Source organism: Danio rerio, chromosome 20 (genome assembly GCF_049306965.1).
Source record: "Danio rerio strain Tuebingen ecotype United States chromosome 20, GRCz12tu, whole genome shotgun sequence".
In the NCBI taxonomy this organism is placed as follows: domain Eukaryota; kingdom Metazoa; phylum Chordata; class Actinopteri; order Cypriniformes; family Danionidae; genus Danio; species Danio rerio.
This window is the reverse complement of record NC_133195.1, coordinates 25,194,028-25,211,572: the sequence shown is the minus strand read 5'-3', so window position 1 is coordinate 25,211,572 and position 17,545 is coordinate 25,194,028. Positions and strand designations below refer to the sequence as shown.

Below are 17,545 nucleotides of genomic sequence, written 5' to 3'. Positions count from 1 at the left end.
TGGTGGAAAGAGTATGAAAAAAAAATCATACTCAAGCAAAAGTACAATTACAAAAAGTTTAAATAAAGTTATTTTAAATTTAGTAAAAGTATCTGTTGTAAATACAGCTTAAATTATGAGTAAAAAATAGCCCATCTAAAATTACACAATAGTGAGTATTATGCTGTGAAATTTTAAGTTAAAGTCCTTAAATTATTTGCCATTCACGGGCTGTATATACGCATTACATTAATATATGCACTTATAAATAAGCAGACAGAAAGTTGATTTATTTACAAGCAGAACGAAATCTGTGTAACCTAAGGGGATTTGCGCATGTGTGTGAAAACATAATAGTGTATTTATTTATTAAAATGTTTAGTGTTTTTAGTTATCATACAAGAATAGCCAAAAAGCTGTGCTGAATTTTGTTCAGGAGTCACTTTGTTTTTCAAATCTTTCAAAATAGTTCCAACTTTTAGCCACGAAGATGTTAGTCACTACAATACAAGATTTGACTGACAAAATTTCACAGATTTTCAACATTTGCCATTTCCCGCCTCCTCCATCCAGTTTTGTTTGAGTGAGTTTCATCCTCGTCACACAGCTCTTATACTGTATGAATGGGGCAAAAAAATGTTTCAAACAAATTACTTGCAAACAGCTCTTCTATCATCATACTTTTTCAAAAATATAATTTATTTAGACTATTTTTGAAGAGTGTAATGTCAATGTTACCATATAATTGTACCGGTTTTATAAATTGTGCCATAATTAGGCATGCAGTAGTACTTATGTAACAAAATAAACCATTTTACCCCACCAAAATGCATTTAGTAGGTGTTCTGTTCAAATATGTGCACTTTAGGTATTCTGCTTGTGAAATCACAGTGCATACTGTCTATTTACATCAACAAACTTGTGTGTCATTGCATCATGAGCCCCTCCAACGAACACTCATTGATTAAAGTTTTGACACCTGTCTAAATCTCAGGAGCCTCAGGTGTCACTGTTTTTCACATCTTTCAAAATGGTTCCATCTTTTAGCCAAGAAGATGTTAGTCACAACAATACAAGATTTGACTGACACAATTTCACAGATTTTTCAAAAATCAAAAAATAATAATTAAAAACACTTTTATGCTGCCAAAATGTTTTTTCCTGTGGTTCTCATCCAAATTTCACCATATTTATTCCATAAATGGCAGGATTGTGAAAAAGCTTAAAAAGCATGCCATGGTTAACCTTGAGCATCCATCAAAACAGTCTTACCTTTTACACTTCATTACTTTGTGCCCCGCTCTCACCTACTCAAGTAAAAGTAGGCCTACACAGTTTTAAAGCTACTTAGTAAAGCACAGTTTCTGCGTTTATAATTTGTGCTTTATACCACTGACCAGTTGGATATCACTTCTGAGAATCGGTCCATACAGCATTGTGTGTCTCTGTGGTTATTGACACCAGCTGTGCATTTGCATATTTTTCTGTCTTCCTGTATGCATCATGTTATAAATATGAAAGCTCATGCAGCTGATCTATTACTGGTAGGACACACGCACACATTCAAGGTGACCCCTATGCTCTAGCGCAATGAAACACCCCCACCTTCCCATGATGCAGTGTGGTGACCTGCTGTCACCCTCATCATCCTCTCGCTGACCCTCCTGCTGAGAACGACGCACACACACAGAAAGAGAAGACAGTAGACACCTTTTCTTTCTGTTTTACTTATCTGCTCATTCCATTGAATCTTAAAGTAGTTTACATCATATTTTCAGTTTACTTATTTTATTTCAGTTCACTCATGTATTACGCAATATTTTGCATATTTCTTTCTTATCATAATTATTTCTGCTTAATACTTTCTTCTTTTTTACTCTTTTACATCTTTGTTTTTCCTCAATGCTTCAGACACTGTCTCGTCCTTACCTGGGTTGTCTGTCTTTGTTTATTAATTTGTTCATAAACGCAATAAAACTGATGACTCAAACTGATGAGTTGAGAGTTTGTTGTGAGTGAGAGGGGCGGGGCCGAGGTGGGAATGACGCGTTTGTTAACGAGGTTCACCTGTTTGCGGGACACCAGGCTCGAGTGTCACGAAGAAGTGCAGGTGAGATAAAAGGTGGAGTGACGACAGTGAAAGAGACAGGAGAAGGTCTGGGACGTTTGTGTGGACTTTTCTGCATATTTGCCCGGCAGTAGTCTGTAAGGAGCTGCAGATTTCTTTTAGTTTTGAGTTTATTGTTGACATTCGCCATTTCCCGCCTCCTTCCAGTTTGTTTGAGTGAGTTTCACCTCGTCACACAGCTTTTGAATGTGCAATAAATTTGGAAAAGAAAATATGGTCTTTGCAACAAAAATATTTCCTCACCAATGAGGTCAAATATTTATTTTTAAATTAAAAAACACATTTTTGTCCTATTAAACAGTTTTTGAAAAGTTATTTAATTAATTAATTAATTAATTAAATACTGAAACTGTTTATTTATTTTGGGGTTGTAATTATACAATACAATATTGGATACATATTGGCTCATTTATTAATGACATTATACAACAAGATGTTTCTGTTACTTTAAAAGAAATTGTTGGTTATTATGAATCTGTCTCTACTAAAAGAAATGCTTGTTTTGTTAAAATTTTTAATTATTTTCTTTGTAAATTCCATATCCACAAACACAAATTTACTAATACCAAACCATATTTTTCATAATGCAAGAATTCATAATTTTATAATAATTTTTCATAATGCAAGAATTTATTAATTATTTAAATATTATTTCATTATCTGAAAATAGGAAAGAAAACTAAACTATTTCATTTTGTAGGGACTTGTATTTAATTATTTTTATACTGTAATAATGTTTTAATTATTTTTTTACTGTAATTCATTCAAAAATGTCTTACCCTCAAGTTTATATCATGTTCTTTATTATTATTATTATTATTATTATTATTATTATTATTATTATTATTATTATTATTATTATTATTATTATTATTCTCTTTACTCTCTCTCTTGTATCTTTTTTCATTGACAATAATTCAAATTCTGTATTGTAAACAAATATTGATACAAACATGTCAACTGTTTGTTTTTTAAACAAATTACCTGAAAACAGCTCTTATGGTGATAATTTAATTGAAGAGTCAGTGTCACCATATAATTGTCCTGATTTCATAAATTGTACCATAATTAGGCGTGCAGTTGTAGCTTTGTCCTTAAAACTCATGAAACAAATACTGAAAAAAGAAAACCCTTTTAACCTCACCAAAAGTTCATTCTGTAGGTCTTCTGTTCGAATATGTGCACTAATTACTAATGTATTTCTTTCAGATGTGCATTCTGACTATTTGCATCAACAAATGTACTTGCACCCGCAGCTGATAGATATGGGCCAGTAGTGGCCTTCTGCGCCTTCTAGTATCTATCCACAAGGATAATCAGCTATTCTAGAAGATTCCAGATCTTTTTTTTTACATTACTGTAACAGTTGGGTTTAGGGTTGGGGTAGGGGTAGACATTAATAACATACAATTAATGAGAAATTGAATAAATAATATACATAATTCTTGTGGTTAATCAGATATACTGATGTAGAAGAATCCAGATCTGTTTTTACATTACTCTGACAGTTGGTTTAGGGTCGGAGTAGGATAGACGTTAATAAAATACAGTTAATGGGAAGTTTAATAAAAAATTATCTTAGTTAATCAGATATCATAGAACAATCCAGATATGTTTTTACGTTGTTGTGATAATTGGGTTTAGGGTTGTGGTAGGGGTAGACTTTAATAAAATACAAATGGGAAGCTTAATAAACAAACAAAATAATTCACGTTAACTTCTGACTGCAGCCATATGTGATCTATAGCTGATTAACCATGTGGACAGATGACAACAGTTTACTGAGCCTACTAGTAGGAGCAGAGAGCCCCTACTGGACCGTATCTACTGTATATCTAGGTCTGACACCTGTCTACATCATGCATGCGTGTGGGGTCATATGTCTAGATTTGTTATAGTATGCAGATGACAATTCAGTTTCTCTTTTAAGAAATGTGTTCTTTTATCTGATGACAACAGAACAACTGAGTAAAACAAAATTTGCTTTGTTAAATTTTAACAGCTCCTTTGTGTCTGTACAGACTTTGGTGGGGTCTCAATGTAAAAAAGTGGATGCCATAACATATCAAGATGAAGGATCATGTGTTTGTTCAGAGCAAACAAGGCACAGTGTCATAAAAAGTTTGTAAAATTTAGAGTCAAAAAATGAAATGCACTATATAGTCAACTGCTGCTAAAACATGCTAATACTTATGACTCCTGATGATTATTTTTGAAATCTTATTTCTGCAATAAAACTGAACATTAATTGCACATTTTTCATCTTTAATCAACAGCTTCAGCTAACATCATGGCATGAGGGTGAGTAAATTAACATTAACTGTAATTTTTTTGGGAGAACTGTCCCTTTAAAGAGTTAGCATGATCTCACTGACAGATTTCAGTTTACAAATCTGATTCATATCAGGCACTAAATCAGTCTGGCTGTGTCTAGTTCAGTTTCAGTCTAATCCAGTCCACAAATCCCAATGTGAGTTTGGAACTGAAATGGCTTTCTAAAGTGTTCGCTGGCGTAGAGACAGTACTGTCTGCCCTGAACTGCCCACCCTCCTTCCCCCCGCTTTTTCTATTACAAAGTCTGGAACTACTTGGCTTTCCCGCAAGAATCTGACACAAAAGCCTTAGAAAAAGTCTCGAAACTTTTCAAGAAACACTCCCTCGCCACCTTCCCCAGTGACTCTGGATGTGAAAGGGCAGCCATTGCGCTCTGTGCTTCATACAGCATACATATTTCATAACTGCAATGCTAATGTCACTGTGCATATGAATATGCAGGAGGAAGACTTTGAGAAGAAGGTCAGCGAACAGACAGTACATGGTGGGACAAAGCATTTTAGCACAAAACTGTGAGTTTGTGGATGTTTGAGAGATTTGTGAAGAGATTCGGTGGAGATATGGGAATCACTCTGTCCTAAATGGGAGTAGATTATGCTTTGCTTGAATTGGCAAATCCTGCTTGAATCTTTTAAAAATAATAAGCCTGTAAGCTCAGTGTAACCCAAGTCTTGTCCTGATCTTTGTCCAGGGGCCTCATGTATCAACGCTGCGTACGCACAAAAACTTTGCGTACGCCAGGTTTCACGCTCAGAATCGCTCACGTTTGGATTTACTAACAATGAACTGAACGTGGGAATGTGCGCAGCTTCACGGCAGCTTTCTGGCAGGCGTACGCACATTTTTTGTGCGTGTCTGTTTTATTTCCATTGGCGACTCCTAGAGGCAGTTGTATTAAATTCTTTTCTACAAAGTGTCTGAGCCTTGCAATGGCAGCTGTATGAGACGGGTTCAGCAGGTATGTAAGATTTCCATACCATACAGTTGACCAGCTAAACATTAAAGCACAATTTGCAGCGGTCGCCTGTTTTCCCAATGTAATCTGAGCGATCTACTGCACGCACATTGCTATAAAGACACTATCTGAAGATGAATTTGCATGCGTGAATCAGAAACATTACCATTCAATAAATGTGCAAATAAAATATGATGCACAAACTTATTGATGATTCCTACTTGTCTTTCTCTTGATAAATAGTGGGCAAAATCTGATATGTAGCGGGAAAAAAAGAAAGAATTCATTAGACGCTGGATTCGTGCCGAGTTAATGCTCGAACATGCCAGTACATGAACACATGCTTATGAGGTGCGCCACTGAGACTGCTAAGGGTTCTGCAACAGTTTTCAGTTATAAACCACACTATTTCTGTTTTAAATGCACTCAGTGCGATGTTCAGACCCAACTGTGTTAACCGTATCAGCTAAACTCTCCCACTCTATTTTTTTCTTTTATTGTTAATTCCGGAGAACAAACTTGCAAATAACACCGCTTTTCTCCGGTCTACCTCCGAAAGCAGCACCTCCAATTCACATTCTGTTCAAAGTTTCTCTTTTTGCTTGATTTTGCTGTTGCTTTTTCGTTGGGTTTTGCCATTAGCATAGTCATTAGCATATTCATACGGGGGAGGAGGCAGGGAGGGGTTTTGTGCTCGTGCATGTTGCGCTCAGTTTCACGTTCATTCAGATGTACAAAAGAATATGCGTGAGATTCGGCGTACGCAGTGTTTCATACATCTGAATTTTTTTCTGCGTACGCACATTTACAGCTTTGTGCGTACGCAATGTTTTAGTAAGATTTCCACGCAAGTCTTCGTACATGAGGCCCCTGGAGGGTTTCCAGACGGACACAGCATTATGAATGTATCTGGTTATCCACAAACAAAATTGCAATTCACACATGAATTAAAAACATGTCCATGATTAAAACACCAAACAATAGGTTTTAAAAATGTATTTTAACTACATTGTTAAAAATAAGTAAAGCATGTAAATAATTTTTTAATAGTGTAAATTAAATTTAGTTAAACATAGAGTTAAGAATGAAACAATTTTATTTTTTAAAGAATTGGGTTCATTAAAATATTTAACATCATATTTATATTTTGTTTTATGTGCTTCCAGAGACTTTGTGGCTAATTGGTCACCAATGTTAGTTCTTACTAATGTAGATGGTTTCTTACTTCCATCTATCTATTGACCTATTTACTTATTTTCTTATATTTAATGATTTTAATTTTTATAACCCATTGCACATTTGTTTTGGTAAAACTTACCTTTATGTCTTTAAAAGCACATAGTACATTCTATTTGATAACCTTAAATAAACATGTTACGAAAAAGAAAAAAACTATATCTATTGAAAAAACTGAAAATCAGTACTGTTAATTGTTTTTTTAATCAACAAATAATAATATTGTAATTAGAAACATTTTAAATATACATACAACATACATGTTTTAATAAACTCTTAATTTGCTGCATATTACGAGTTAGGTATTGATTTGAAACATAGAGTAAGATCATTCAAAATATGTACTTTACAAGTCAATTTACAGCCAATATCTTAACATAAAGTGATACAAACTTTGTTCAATGTTTATGTTTATTTAACTCAAATAAAACCACCTATTTTAATAATAAGAACATGTATATATAATTTATAACACTGATCAAATTATCAAAATGATAGAATAAACAATAGGCACCATAGCTGATCACAGATCACAGTCCTTCACCAATCAGCCTCCAGTCATATAAGAAATCAGAGGGAAGGCACAGAGAGCCAGAACAGGTTATGGAAAGCCCAGAGGAACAGCATACAATCCATCAGAGAGTGCAAAGTAATTTATCCAGTAATCCCACAGTCCATCAGCACAGCCAAGCAGCTATTACAGCTTAAAAAGACCACAGCATACCAGAAGTACCTTATGGGAATGGAACAGGTGTTAAAGGTAACTCATTAAATGAATACTTCTCTCTTTTACCACTTCTCCAGCAAAATGATGATGGTTTGTGAAGCTCAATGAGAACTGGCTTGCCTTTTGCTCGACTTGAGAGCCATTTACTGACTTCAGTGACCACCCCACAATTGTAACTTAAACACAAATAATCATGTCAATCAATAATTGAATATATATATTACAATGTTTAAATTGCCATTTTTAATTTTCCTTGATAAATTTGAGGCAAAAGGTAATTTGTGGTCAATTATAACACTACATTTAAAGTTGTGGTAGTTTATTGTGTTTTTTTTTCTCCCTATTGGGATCTACATGTTCAAATGAAATGGCTTATTGAACAAATTTAGAGTAACACTTGATTTTAGCGATCAAAACGTCACTGAAATTGGTTGTGGTTAGCTATTGCTGTGATGTCTGAATGACAGTTTATTGCCCCTCCCTTGTGCCAATTGTCATTTTAGGATGCGGTTGCAAAAGGGCAGAAAGTGTTTGATTCAGTATTATGGGAAAACAATCAATTAATCAATCAATCTTGATGTGCAATTTGCAAAACATTTGTTTCTACTTTAAAACTTGAAAGTTGAATCAAATGAACTTTACTAGTCAATGCAACTTGAATTTAACAAAGTTGAATCTCATATAACATCATAAAACAAGTTTAAAGTTAAATTAATGTGTTGCTGTGCTTTATTCGTAACTATTACAGTAAATTGTTACCAAATTTCATGATTTCATGGTGATTCCTGATTGTACAGCTACACCTAATAACATGCACTCACTAAATCAGTAAAAATATAACAATTTAACACATAGTCATGACAACAAATGTTTTATGTGACTTTGTTGTAATGTGTTAATCAAATTTAATCAATATTTTTTATATTATACAAAGTTTAACTTAATACCTAAAGTCAGTTTGATTTTGAAAAATAAAGTTTTTGTTTCAACAAAAATCCTTTTTTTTTCTCAGTGATATAAAAATAAATATTACTGTCATTAGTTTGTAAACATGCATTACTTACTGTTTAAAGTGGGGACTTGATTATTTCATTAAGTTAGTCCAACAAAATATTCTTTGTTTAAAAAAAAATTTCTATAGTACACTCTGCCTTTCTGTAAATAATTTCTTTACATTTACTTATTGTAATGTTACATGCTTTGTATTGTGATGTTGTGTTACAGGTAATATCAACATTGTCTTTCATCACGGCACTCTGCTCTGGCTTTGGCGTGCATTTGTTTTTGAGGAGCCATGATTTTGGAAAGCTCTTAAGGTAGGATCTGGGATTTTATGCTTTCAAAGCTGGTTTGCCATCACTAGCTTCTATCAAACTACCAACTGTAGCTTTAAGAACTCAATACAGAGGACAATTTTCAGTTCCAGAACCACCTTTACTGCAATGGTAACGGCCGGGATGACCAATTCTTTCCTTCTGTGCATCACTTCCATTCACAGCAACCCCCTTACACACATGGGGACTTGCTGATAAGTGATTTTCACACACATTTGCTGGTTGCGGAGGTGATAACTGATGTAATGAGGGCAGGGAACACTTCCAGTCCCCTTCCCATCATCACAGAGCTGACATCCCTCAACTGACATCAAAAGATTCAGGCTCACATGTATGCAGACATGTGCTCCTGCACGTATCTCTCTCACCCACTCTGCCAAACATCCAGTCAGCCTGCAGAGTTATTACTAAACTGTGAAGAAGATAAAATTATTCTATTAGCCCGTGAACATTTATCCATGCTTTTTATAGTGTCTCTTGCTGCTCTAGGCAGCCATATAGTTGAATATGAATCATCCACTCTCAGGATCATAGTTAGGAGTCATTTCTAGCATCATTCCATGATTTATACATTTTTAATGCACTTTGAAATTGTGTTTTTTTTTATGCATAAAAAATAGGTTCTTTCATGTGGAGTACTAAAAATGCATTTTCTGTATTGATGGCCCAGGAAACATCTTGTAAAAATTTTGATGTGTGAATGTTAAAGTATATATTTTCTTTTCACATGTGTTGAAAATGTTCTTCAAATATGCAGTATACGTGCAATATTAATCATTTATTATATAATAATTTCTGTAATGATGTCTCTTGGTGCTGTAGGCAATCCTATACAATAATATAAATCATTCACTTTCACTACTATAGTTTGGAGTAATTCATATAATGCTGTTTTAATGATCTAGGTGCAAAGTCTAAAGTGCATGTCACAAAAGTATTTAATGCATGTCCGAATCCCCTTTTGCTATTTTAAGAATGGAAAAATACGCTTTGCCCATGATCTAATCTCCCATTCCCTTTGGGAGTCAGTTGCGTAGCGCCATGGCGCATTCACTATTTACAGGCGGACTTTGCAAGTGGAAAAACTGAACGCTTCACTGGCAATAAAAACACAACAACAGTTAAACAGCTTATCTGTAGCGCGAGGATAAAGAACAAGGATAAATAATTTACTGAAAATTGTTGCAATGAAAACACGGTAAATGCAGATAGAACCTTTTAATTCTGAAAAGTTATTTAGCACTTGGAATTATAAGGTTCTATCTGCATTTACAGTTTTTTTTACTCCAATTTGAAGTAAATTCTTTAATTCAATAATTCATACAAATCATTCACTTTAATTAATATGTTAATATTTAATAAATTATATGCTTTCTATGAATTATTGAGTTATGTTTATTGAATTATAAGACCCATGAATTAAATTAAGTGATAGCCCTTTAAGGCTTACTATTAAATTTAAAAGACTTTAAAAGAAAACAGACAATGAGCAAATGAGTTTAATTAACACTGAAAAGTGTTTCACTCACTATATATACACAATTAAAAATATTTCACGGTTAATATTTAATTTAAATATTTATTTCTTTTTCAACAGTGTAAAATTTAACATTTCATCTCAATGTCAAAAATTGCTTCTAAATCATCACATTTCCACATTTAAATTTTGTGTGGTATGGCATTATTTAGCCGACTCTGATTTTGTGTGATTTTGTTTCTCTGGTCTTTTCCAATGTCAATGGAGCAGTCCGGCGAAATTACAAAGAAAACTGTTCTGATTGGTCCATGTGTGTGCATTAAAAATGCTGATTGGCTCACAGAAAGAATCTTATAGATAGACTTGTTATATAAACCTTTTTTTTTGTTTTTGAAATAAAAAGTCATAATGTAAACAACTCATAAAAAACATCATTTAATGTAAAGAAGTTATCATTTAATAAAATGTGAATAACTCAATTTTGACAAAAATGTCAGAGAACCCTATAATTCTAAGGTGATGAAATAAATGAATGAACAATAATATTGAAGTGTTGTCAAAAAACTGAATATATCCAAATAATTTATATACTCTGTTTCACAGACTCGCTCTCTCTCTTTCACCTCTTTTTGAAAGGAAAAAGACTGAGAATATATTTTCATCCTCAAAGATGCTATTTTGCCCTTGACCTTTATATGATCCTTGTTTTCACATATATGTCTTTGAATGGACTATGAAATGATTGCTTCTCTGCCGTACTAATGTGCAAGAAATCCACAGCTCTCTGTATTTGAGAAAGTGTGTGTGTGTGTGTGTCTTTGGGTTTAATGAGAAGTGGCATATGAGTCAGACCGGAGGTTCACGGCTCTTTGCTCTCACCTCTTAGAGTAATGGTGTGTGGGCTTTAATCACTCAAACCGAAGGAAACTCACACACATAGAGATTCACAAAGGGATACACACATTAACAGAGATGCACATTCTGACCTGATGCATTTTGTGCTGCAATGAAGAACATTTTACATTTATTCACATTCAAGTATTAGCACATTAGTGGTGATGCAGTGGCGCAATAGGTAGTGCTTTTGCCTCACAGCAAGAAGGTCGCTGGTTCGAGCCTCGGCTGGGTCAGTTGGCGTTTCTGTGCGGAGTTTGCATGTTCTCCCTGCGTTCACGTGGGTTTCCTCCGGGTGCTCCGGTTTCTCCCACAGTCCAAAGATATGCGGTACAGGTGAATTGGGTTGGCTGAATAGTCCGTAGTGTATGAGTGTGAATAAGTCTGTGTGTGGATGTTTCCCATGGATGGGTTGCGGCTGGAACGGCATCCGCTGTGTAAAAATGTTCTGGATAAGTTGGCGTTTTATTCCGCTGTGGCGACCTTGGTTTAATAAAGGGACTATGCTGAAAAGAAAATAAATGAATGAATGAATGAATGAATGAATTAGAACATTACTTATTCGTTGGTTCACTTACTCACCTACTTACTCATTATTTTTTATAGATTATTTGTCTGATTGTTTGTCATTGATTGATTGATTGATTGATTGATTGATTGATGGCTTTGTTGCTTGAAGTGGCAAAACAACCAAATGGCAAACTTCAAAATGTGTATTTTCAGTGTAAGTTATGATTTTAAGGTGACAATAATAGAGAATTTGTTCACATACAGCAAATTTCTATCAAATATTCCAAAGTTAGGTATTTTCAACAAGAGCAAGACAATTTCAAGTGATATTAAGTCTAATATTACAACAAGAAGATAAAATATGCTCGGAATTGCAAGCAACATGCTAATTCATGGTAACAATGTTAGCATAGTAATGTATCAACACTATAGTTATTGTTAACGCTAAAACATACTAGCAGCATTAATTAATGTTAATGTTAATGTTAAATTTTAACATACTAACCATATAACCAAACAAGCTACAAGCATGTTTTTTTCAAGCTAACAATGTATTAAATATGCAAAATAGCACGTTAAAATATGCTTAAAAAACATGCTGTGAAATAATAATGTTATATATAAAATTATTGCCAGAATTATTAGCACTCTTTTTTATGCTTCTAAAGGCCAAATGTTCGTTCGTTTGATCGTTCGTTCGTTCATTCATTCATTCATTTATTCATTCGTTCATTCGTTCATTCATTCGTTGGCAACTGACCCAGCCAAGGCTCGAACCAGCAACCACCGTGTCACCTAAAATGTTAACATATACTAAAACAAACTAGCAAAATGGTAAATATGAATCATGCAAATACATGCAAGAAACATGCTAAATATATGCTAATCGTGATAGCAAAATGCTAATGCATGCTAGAAACTTTTTTTTTTTGCATGCTAGAAACTTTGCATGCTATCAAAATGTTAAACTAATGGACAAGTATAGGTTGCTTATTCATGTTAAAAATATAGTTCACCTTCCAAAATAAAATAAATAAATAAATTAAAGCTCTATGACTTGTGGGGGAAACGGAAGCACTCGGAGGAAACCCACACCAACATAGGGAGAACATGCAAACTCCACACAGAAATGCCAACTGACCCAGCAGAGGCTCGAACCAGCAACCTTCTTGCTGTGAGGCAATTGTGTGTTACCCACTGCGCCACCATGAAGCCCAAGGTGTATTATATTATATTATATTATATTATATTATATTATATTATATTATATTATATTATATTATATTAAAATGTATTATTGTATTATTTACTGGATTATAAGACTAGATTTATGTGCTGGAACCATTTATTGAATTTTTCTTATGCGCTCAATTTATTTTATCAGAGAAGAACATATCGCATTGCTTCATTCCACTGCACAGCAGGAAACAAGTGGAATGAATCCAAAATGAAACACTGAGGCGGTCCTGCGGGGTGTTTCTGTAAATTAGGACCGAGTCTGCATTAAACTCTTGGGTTTAAGATGATATTGTTATTGCTGGTAGTCTAGTCACAATGTCACCACAAAACCTTAGAGACAAAACTGAGCATATGAAAGAAAAGAAAAGAGCAAGAGAGACTGTAGACAGCTAAAGAGACAGAGCAGAAAAAACAACCAGAGAAGAGAATCGATTTTCATTTTTGCAGAAGGAATGAATATGAAGCCCTAATGATGATATATTCAATAACTCATTAGTGTGTGTGTGTGTGTGTGTGTGTGTGTGTGTGTGTGTGTGTGTGTGTGTGTATGTGTGTGTGTGTGTGTGTGTGAGAAAGGTTGAGATTAGAGTTTAACTAAAAAAGCAGAGAAGCTTCAGCTAATCAATGACTTTCCATACACAGATTTTTAAGTGTTATTATCATTCTTTTTTTTTTTAATATGACAGTACGAGTAAAGACACTAAAAAGACAGGAGATGTGGCAGTGTAAAGGAAGAGTGATGGATTTAAAGATCTAAGGAAAATAAAAGGAAAGTAGAGGTAATACTTTCATTTGATGACCTACTTTATGAATTCACTGCAGATCCGTCAACCAGCAATCAATTTTTTTTTGCAAAAAAAAAAAAAAGATTATATAAATAATTTAAAATCGTTTTGTATATTAGAATGAACAAATGAATGAATGTATTTAATCTTTTGTACATTTCTAAGGAATATTATTACAAAAATTCAAAATAAATTAAAGTAAATCCATATATTTTTTACCTTATTCATATTGCAGGTTGCATTTAGCATTGCATCAACAAATGATGGCAGGTAATTAAGTTTATGAATGTCGCAAATATTTCAATAACCAAATCTCAACCCAAAACAAAGTTACTACTTTTTAGATTTGACTGACAGTATAGATACAAAGAAAGTTTCATGCACACACAAACTTATTTAACCGTGTGCTCGCACAAATCCTCTCTCTACTAGAGTAAGCCATTTCCATCCTCCGCCTCCAGCAACACAAACACACAAACCGGACAAACTCAGCAAAGACATTCAGCCTTATGGTCAACACTGCACCCTAAGGAGTCAACAGGCCTTTGGTAACGGTTCACTTTCCCTGCGGCTGAAGTTCCTGACAGGGCAGCGCTCCCAATTTGCAATCCTGTCTGTCACACACTCAGTTCTTCAGGAAAGCAGGCGTCTGTTTGGGTCTTTTTCTGATGGGGTTGAGCTCAGAACAGGTGGCCATCTGAGAGGGCAGTCTCGTTATCCTCTCCATCCTTTTTAAAACAGATCCACCCCGTCAGCCTTACCCGTCTGTCAAAACTCACTCGCCCGGAGGCTCTCTGCATGTCATGGTAGTGAAAATGTGCTTGTTTGAGAAGCTAAAAATATTCAGACACATAAGAAATGGCTTGTGTTTGACGGATCTAAAGAAACACACTGCCTGCTGGCCCAAGTGTTTATTTGCACTGGTTGATATATTTTCACACAACACACAAAGCTCTTAAGACACACCATCCTCAAGAAGAAAGAAAAAAAAAGAAACAGATTTTATGATAGTAAATAATGAGCTAAGCTTAATCACACATCACACTGTTGTAAATCACTTGGAGGATTTCCTTTGCATGATAAATGCTTCAACTTGTCTACTTAAAGGGAGAGTACACCCATAAATGAACATTTACTCACCCTTGAGTGGGTTCAAACCTTTATAAGTGTCTTTATTCTGTTGAACACACAAGGATATATTTTGAAGAAAGCTGAAAATGGTAACCATTGAGATCCAGTGTCAGTGGAACTTCAAAATATCTTCTTTATGGTTGACAGAAGGAACAAAGTCACACTTTATTTTAGTAGTCTGTTTGTTGAATTCAAGTTACATTGCATCTACATGCCAACTAATTCTCATTACATTATAAGATAGGTTGGGGTTAGGGTAAGTGTAAGTTGACATGTACTTGTAAAGTTTCTTATAGTCAGTTAAATGTCTGTTGAAGGAGCAGTATCACCAGATATTAAGCAGACAGTGTACTGATACTCAAATGGGTTGCTGTGTGCTTTAAGAGTCCTTTGCCACAATTATGTACTGTAGGCTATAAAGCACACAGGATCCCTGTTATTAAACGAGAATATTTAAACTAAAAAATCTACAAATATAAAACTAATATTTATGTGATTGTAACTAATAATACAAAGTACTATTAAGTCATAGTTAACATAGTTGACTATAAGTTAACAAAACAGCATGATAGTTTCAGTTTACATTGTCTGTATAAATCAAAAAAGCGATTGTTTTCCCGTCAATAACTTTTTTTGACCCTTAAAAAAATATCTTTTGAAGGATTTATTTTTACATGCACAAATAACAGCAGCCAAAACAACAAAACTTTGTTGTCTAATTTACCTTTCTTTTCACTCTATTAGATCAAGATTATGGGGCGAAGGACTGCATATGCTTTTTTATTTTACAAAGCGCTATCAAATTTCATGGGATCTCAGTTTTCACTCCAGTAAAACATTAAAAAAATAAAAAAATTAACGAAACACCATTGAAAGGGGTTCCATTTTGTTATGTTTACATGTTTACAGTAATGCCATGGTGTTTAAAAAAAAAAAAATAAACATTATGACATTATAATGCCCTACTGTAAGAAGCAAATAAAACTAAACAAAACGCCACATTTGTTTCGGAAAATAAATCAACCCCCATATAAAAACATCTGGCTGTCAGTCTTTGACATGACTGGATTTTGCTCCTCAGTGCCCCCACACCTTGATACTCATGACAAGAATAGTGAGTATTTCTCTTTTTTTTAGGTGAGGTGTAAATCCCCGTCATGCATGAATGAATGATATTTTTGCACTTTTACACATACTAATCCATGATGACATTACACAACACTGTAACCGCATGCCAAAATAACAATTTGTCAATATTTTTTGAGACCCCAAATTTCACAAATCATGTGTTCAGGGGAGCCCATGCCTTATTTAGGGGAGCCGAGCTCCCCCTAGCTCCCCCATAGTTCGCACACTGGCTGTACACCTTGAAAGCAGTTATTGTCCCATGTCCACTGGGTTGCAGGTGGAAGGGCATCCGCTGTGTAAAAATTTTGCTGGAATAATTGGCGGTTCATTCCACTGTGGTGACCCCTAATAAAACAGGGGCTAAGCTAAAATAAAATTAACAAATTAATGTTAGAGGTTGGTAGAAGTAAATCTCCCAAGTTGAGCAGTCTTGTTATCTGGCAAAGGTGTGTGTGTGTGTGTGTGAATTTTGCTGTAATTTGCAAACGACACCAACTGTTATTCATAAGTTTGAGTAAAATATTACTTTTAAGACTTTTTGGCCTTTTAATGCTGAAGGACACAAGGGTGACTAAGTTTGCAATAACTGATTTTAGACAAAAATAGACAGAAATTTAGTCCACTAAAACTTGGCTAAACAAAATCAGGACAAGGCTGAGTCAATATACTAAAAACTAAAAAGTACATTTGACACAGGACTGAGACTAAATATAGCTGACAAAATCTTAGGTTGCACAAAAACTGCACATTCATACATTTAAAAAAGATATACACCACAACAAACACACACACATACACAGAAATAGACAGGGAGACAGACTGTAGCAGTGTTCAGTATGTGTTCAGAGTTTAGAACATATCGATATTCATAAATATTCAGGACACATTTTTTCCTCTTTGTCTCGCAGGGACTTTTAGTCCCTCTCAGAAAGAATGAGCAGTGGGTGATGAGAATGTTCATTTTATCATTTTCTGTCAGCACGATGAGACAAAGTTTACTGCTGTTAGAAGTTTACTTGCTAAAACGGCAACTTGAGACACAATCAGGAGGAAATTGTTGATATTTCTGTTGCTCATCTATATTTTATGCCTATAAAAATAAATGCTATGCAAAATATAAATTGTTTACATTTATTTACACAATTACTTTTTAAATAATGGATTATAAACAAAAGTACTCACAAAAATGCTAAATGCTTAAGTCTCTGAGCAATAAAAGTAATAAAATCAAATGAAATCAGTGCAAAAAAATGATCCAATCTTTAATAATGAAAGTAGATATGTGAGAGAGAGAGAGGTTTAATTGAAAAGTGTCGATGTAACAAAAGGGAAAATGTCATGAATGACGTCACAGTGTCCCCTTACACACACACAGTTATAATGTTAGAAAGGCACACACACCTGATACTCTTTCAAACACATATTACATCCACGTCTGTGGCCGTGACTCAAGTCTCATACTCTCTCAAACAATAACTGCTTTATAATGGTGCAATGACTAATTGCAGCATTGTGCGTCCTTTGTTTTTTTTTTTCTTTTTTTTTTTCTTTAATTATTTTAGAAAAGAGTTTAAATTCTGCCATTTAACTAAGTACAAACTCTTCCTGAGGACAAAAATGTCCTAATTATAACATTTCTTTCTGCTGGCATTTAAGTATATAATAGTAGTATAATAGAGGTTGGCTTT

At 34.2% G+C, this 17,545-nt stretch overlaps 1 long non-coding RNA gene across 1 annotated transcript; it reads left to right on the top strand.

Annotated features, from left to right (window-relative positions):
- Positions 1-2,123: 2,123 nt before the first annotated feature.
- On the top strand, positions 2,124-10,705 carry LOC141379563 (uncharacterized). Its single transcript, XR_012396419.1, has 4 exons — positions 2,124-2,263; positions 4,384-4,408; positions 8,584-8,675; positions 8,780-10,705. It is a non-coding gene; the product is annotated as an uncharacterized lncRNA (long non-coding RNA).
- The last annotated feature ends 6,840 nt before the right edge of the window (positions 10,706-17,545 follow it).